General features: G+C 39.2%; 1 protein-coding gene across 1 annotated transcript in view; it reads right to left on the bottom strand.

The window, feature by feature from the left end:
• The window catches only part of LOC124544991 (serine/threonine-protein phosphatase 4 catalytic subunit), a 36,733-nt gene extending 31,320 nt beyond the window's left edge, over window positions 1–5,413 (bottom strand). Inside the window, exon 1 of the mRNA XM_047123748.1 lies at window positions 5,263–5,413. The gene's annotated coding sequence lies outside the window, so the exon portion shown is untranslated. The remainder of the gene's footprint in view (window positions 1–5,262) is intronic.
• Between the last annotated feature and the right edge of the window lie 587 nt (window positions 5,414–6,000).

Consider the following 6,000-nt stretch of genomic DNA (forward strand, 5'->3'; position numbering starts at 1 on the left):
TTACAGATGGAGCACAACAAAAGATATACCACTCTCTGAAGATCAGGTCCTAACTTGCTACAATATGAAAGTAGTGTGGGTGTGGTTGATGATATAATAGCCACAAGAACACACAGAAGTGACAAAATTTTAGCACTATAATAGAGAACACTTAAATACACAAAACATGTTAGCATGACACTTTGTGTGTGTGTGTGTGTGTGTGTGTGTGTGTGTGTGTGTGTGTGTGTGTGTGTGTGTGTGTGTTTTTAGGAGGGGGGGAGGGCAATTTTAGGAGGGGGGGGGGGGGGGCAATATCTCATCGACACGATCACTGGAGGTAGAGAAGGTCAGATTGAGTGCAAAGAGCGGGAAGAAGACATCACATCTCATTTTCAAGCAACAATTGCCATGACTGGTGTTTGTAATGTAGTGAAAGTTTATGTAAATAGCCATAGTGTGATGTGAACCTCCATCTCTCAAATGCAAATGACATGACATACCCATGGCAAAGTGACTCATTTCTACTAATATTTCATGTACCGTATGTGACAAATGCCGAATTGCACAGACTAATTGAAAAAATAATATACACACAAAAACTGAAACTTCCTGGCAGATTAAAACTGTGTGCCAGACCGAGACTCGAACTCGGGAGCTTTGTCTTTCATGAGTAAGTGCTCTATCAATATCACACAAAAACTGGTCAGTTTTCTGTTATTTTTCCATTTGAGTGTGTATGGGCAAACAAACGACATCATCGTGTCACAGGACAAAGTCAATATCTGGTATTACACACTGTTTCAGAGGACATAATAAAGTTCATGCAAAACTGGCCAAATAAAATTGCCATTGGTAATGCAATATCACATTCTATAGCACCATGCCACTTATTTACTTTGATCCTTCAGTACATTAGCCAATTATTAAATCCAGATGGAGTGGTAAGCAGGAGTTACCAAAAAATGCCCATAACCTTGCTAGAGCTTTTACAAACATGGGTAATATCCTACAAAGCTAGTCCTGATATAGATTTCCTGTTCTTATGGTGCCAACAAACACATCACCATTGGAAATCAGTAATTAAACAGTTCACTTAAAACCCAATACTATCCAGACCTTGGAAACTCAGTTTCTCAACTATCTCTCCTCATTGTTCTAGACACATCAGCTGTCATCACACAAAATATCATTCCATCACCCACCTAACTCATGAAATATCCTAGCCCACCCCTACCCAATCCCTGCTCACAATCAAACAAGAACTATCAGTCTCTTCTGTTCACAGGATAAAATGGTTTACATAATCATTACATAATAAAAGAAATGAAATAAATTCAATTATGTGCAGTGTAAAGTATTCGTTTACACTGATCTGAAGAGGATAATTAAGCGCTTTTTATTGTATAATCTGAATCACTAACGAAAACCTGTTGAATTTAATATCTCCCCTTTCCAGCATCATGATGTGCAATTGGCCATTTCATACATAGACAGTTATAAATGAAATGATAATTAAATAGACACCCTAGCTGCAAGCAGGCATTGATACACTTCATTGGGGACATGTTGAAAATGAAGTGTATGAAGTGTATCAATGCCTGGGGACATGTTGAAAATGAAGTGTATGAAGTGTATCAATGCCTGCCTGCAGCTAGGATGTCTATTTAATTATCATTTCATTTCTAGCAAAGCTGCATGGTCATCCACGGTAACCGTTCTTTCGGGAACAGATACTACCGTCATATATATAGTTATAAATGAGTTCTACGGCTATGACAATTACCTACCTGTATGAACCGTCATTATCAACCTGTAACTAACTGCAAACTCTATCATGCAGTTCCCAAACACATAACACTCTCTCTCTCTCTCTCTCTCTCTCTCTCTCTCTCTCTCTCTCTCTCTCTCTCTCTCTCTCTCCCCCCCCCCCCCCCCCCCCTCTATTTTGAGCACTTCCTTGTACACCAGCTCCTCTAAACTATGCAGATATGAGCTTTCCCTTCAGAATATCCTGTTAACATCTCTGCATAGCTTCTGAAACCCATGTATACTTGATCAAGGTTGCCACAAGTTTCCCCAAGTGAAATTCATTGATTTCGAGACAAATTTTAGCATAAATTTTGAGATGTCAAGGGTAAGTAAACATATGAGTTGACAAAGTAAGAGCTTCTGTAATGAACTGTTTTTAGATGGAGAAAGCAAACCAAATGGTATATATATTTCATTAAGACCACTGTTGTTATTTTATTTCAATGTAAGGAAACAAAAAGAGGCATTTTCTTGGAGTTGCAAGACAGGTTTAAAATACGTTCACTGATTTCAGAAATAACCTCAGAAAAAAGTAGGCCTCTTGAAAGAAGTCGGGGAAGAGTTGTGTAAACCAAAACTATATGTGATCACCAATAAAATGTTACCACTGTGTTGTGTCTATTATTTTACGGGTACTGTGTGAATTTTCTTTTGAGAAATATGGGAGTAAATAGCCTACAAACTTCCAATGATGGCCACAATTTTGTTCTTGTTATCATCCATACTTCTTAATAAATATATAAATTACTTTTGTAGTGCCAAAATTTACGAGAATAAATAAAATGTTTATAAAAGATCGCACTATACAATGTATTTGCAGCGAGACAGTCGCAATACCTAAAAACAATTGCCCTTGGCCTCTGGCCTGCTGAGGAACATTGCAGTTCTGGGTCCATGGATAAACGACGAAAATTTTCCACATTACACTACACACAAACAGACCCGACCTACGGGCAGATCAGTGACACAAGATTAAATGGAAAGAGGCTGCACAGTAGTGGGAAATGATGAGCTTCAGATCGGCAGGCCTGATCCATTAGAGATACCTGCAGAAATGGCCTACGGTTTCGGTCTGTCATGGGAAGTCCACTCATGTATTCATGTATCACAGACACCATGTTGACGAAATGAGACAGCAGTGATCAAGCCACGCAACAGATTACTTGTGCAAATGCTCTGAGAATCAATATTAATGAGGATAGATAGAAACTCAATGTAAAGATGATCACTGAGCCACAGACAAGCATGTAGAAAAGACAACGACATTCTTGTGTGTGTGTGTGTGTGTGTGTGTGTGTGTGTGTGTGTGTGTGTGTGTGTGTTTTGGGGCTTATGGGCACTCAACGTCGATGTCATCAGCGCCCTGACATACATTAAAAGAAACAAATGTGGACAAATTTAGTAAAATTGAAGCATACCTGCAAAGAAAGTGGGAAAAGATGCAAAATGCTGTATAAGAAAATAAAACTTAATGAAAACGAGAAAGGAATGTCAAGGACGCCACAGGGATTTGTCACTGGCTGGCCATTTATGTAAAACATGGGCGGCAAGTCAGCCGCGGACCACTGGTCAGACTGTTAAGTCCCATAGTGCTCAGAGCCATTTAGCCAACCACTGGTCAGAAAATAAAACACAATCCAATAAAAGGTGGCGCACAGTGACCTGGACCAAATTTTCGGCCACAGCTTTTGCCAGAAAATGAGAGCGCGCACACACACGCACGCACAAAATCACTCAGACACAACTCGTGCACACATGACTAGCATCCCCAGCTGCTGCATCAACAATATCCGAGAATCAGATCCGAACAAATGATTCCTCACGCTTCCCTGCCTCTCGCCAGCAACTGCTAGGCTAGTGGCAAGAAGTGGTGGCAGCACTGCCTGCAAGCTACGGGGAGTGGTAGAGGGGAGAAGTAATAAGAATGAAGGTGCAGGAAGCGGCACTTGTACTCCGCTATGCCCAGCCAGCGATGATGCACGACATCTCAGTAAACAGACCATTTCATCTACTGAGACAAAAACAAGATTTTTCCAGAGCGTTTTTTCCCAAATTTCCCTGACATGTTTGATATTCCCTGATATTTACCCGATTTTCAGAACTTGTGGCAACCCTGTTGATACTGCTTACTGCAGTCAACCTATGGTCTCCCTCTACAACTTATATACACCACAGTTCCCTCCATGCTGAATTAACTATTCTCTAATATTTTAGAGTGTGTCCAACCTCTCCCTTCTTTTGGCCAAGTAAGTTATATCATAAAGCTATTTCTCTCCAAATCAGTGCAGTATCCCTTCATTAGTTACTTGATCTTCTCAGGTTATTTTCAGCATTTTTCTCTAACACCACATGAGACTTTTAGGCACTCATTAAAAACACACACTAAGAAAGTAAAAACAATTTTAAATGTGTATAAATCATATATAAATACCACACACACACACACACACACACACACACACACACACACACACACACACACAGTGTGGTGTGCTAGCAGAACATAATATTGTAAATTATGGAAAAGTAATCAGGTGAAATTTAAACATACATCAACAAATCATTGTAAAACTTGAATAAAGCATTTTGTAGAAAAATGAAGCAATGGGTGAAAATAAACATACACGTTCTCCAACCTCGTAATACATGCATCAATAACTTCAGAAATTCAGTTATTGTAGTCCAGTGATGAGTCAAGCAAAAAGAAAATGAATCTCGCAAAATTATATGATTTTAGACAACCCACGAACAAAAGCACCTAGTAATAAACTTTCTTCAACTCTGAACTCTAAAAACTTGTTGCGGCCATCGTACTAACTATTTAGAGTAGACTGTATGTGGTAGACAAGAAAATCTCAATGTGCATTTCAAATAACTCTTACTTTGGCGTTTTGTGTACATTCTCGAGACGTATTTTGATCTAGCACAAATAATAACACGAAACAATTTAGGTCTCAACTTTACTCGATTTCATTACCAATTACTACGGTTTAATATGTATTTTAATATACTGTACCTATCTAAATACGAACATACGCAGAAATCGGACAAGTTACTGCGCTTCCGCTTAGAAAATCATTCCTGAAAGTTTTCTCGTTGTCCAGTGTACAATTTAAACGAATAATTGTGTCATCAACTGTTTAACTATAACCAGACACTGTAGGTTGTACACACACGTACGCGCGAACACCAATGTAAACAATGCCAGGTAGTTTAAATATTAGCGAGAAAGAGTGTGTGTTGTTCCATGATGATATTAATTACTTACCGAACTTTAATATGGAAAGGCATCTTTTTAAAGTTTCAGAACAAAAGAAAAGTGAACACAAATCGTTAAATAGTGTTAATTTCATACCATAACCTGTCTTTTCGCATAAGTGTCAGTTTCACTACTTGGAAAACGCGAACCACATAACGGTGTGGTAAACCTCTGTATTCACACAAAGAAGTTAATGATATTTACACAATTACCTCGTTCTGGACTCAGTATGACAGAACTCCCTCCTCACTCTCTCGAACTACCACAAATTCCCCAACTTCCTATGATTAACGATGCTTTGGTGATTGGCTGTTACGGGAAACTTACTACCAAGCTGCGAAGTCACAGCCTACTATATTGTTACGTTCCGAGTGAGTGCCACTACATATCTCGCAATTGATTATAACTTTTATGGTAGGAAGAAACATTGTTGTGCGAATTTTTAGAAAAGATTAATGCTCAAAACAATCACGGCTTTGTTATTTATATTTAGTTAATAAGGACTGAACAGAAGACTGCGACCAAACGATCGATATAGGTTTGCTTCTTATGTTCGAGCGTTGCATGCCGGGTAAGCATCACTGCGGGTAAGGCTGCGCGGATCTGTCAGCGTTGTTATTTTTCGCGTAAAGTGGAATGTGCAGCTGGTTTGCCGTGCAACTGTAGTGCTCGAGACATCGTTATATAGTTCGTCAAGTGAAGTGTTCATTGGATTATCACAGAAATGGGAAACATTTACACCGTGGGACCAAACGAAGCCCTCATTGTATCAGGTAGGCGTAACTCATGTCTTAATTTTCCCTCCCCAAAGTGCGACAGTAGGTTTTTAAGTGTTTTCGCCAAGTCTCACTTCGACAGAAGCTTTATACGGAACTGAGCAACAGTTCAATGTTAGTTACATAAAGCCTCTTTCGTTATTACTCCTGGGGAACGAAAATGCTAAACATTAC

Source organism: Schistocerca americana, chromosome 8 (assembly GCF_021461395.2).
Source record: "Schistocerca americana isolate TAMUIC-IGC-003095 chromosome 8, iqSchAmer2.1, whole genome shotgun sequence".
NCBI classification, from domain to species: Eukaryota; Metazoa; Arthropoda; class Insecta; order Orthoptera; family Acrididae; genus Schistocerca; species Schistocerca americana.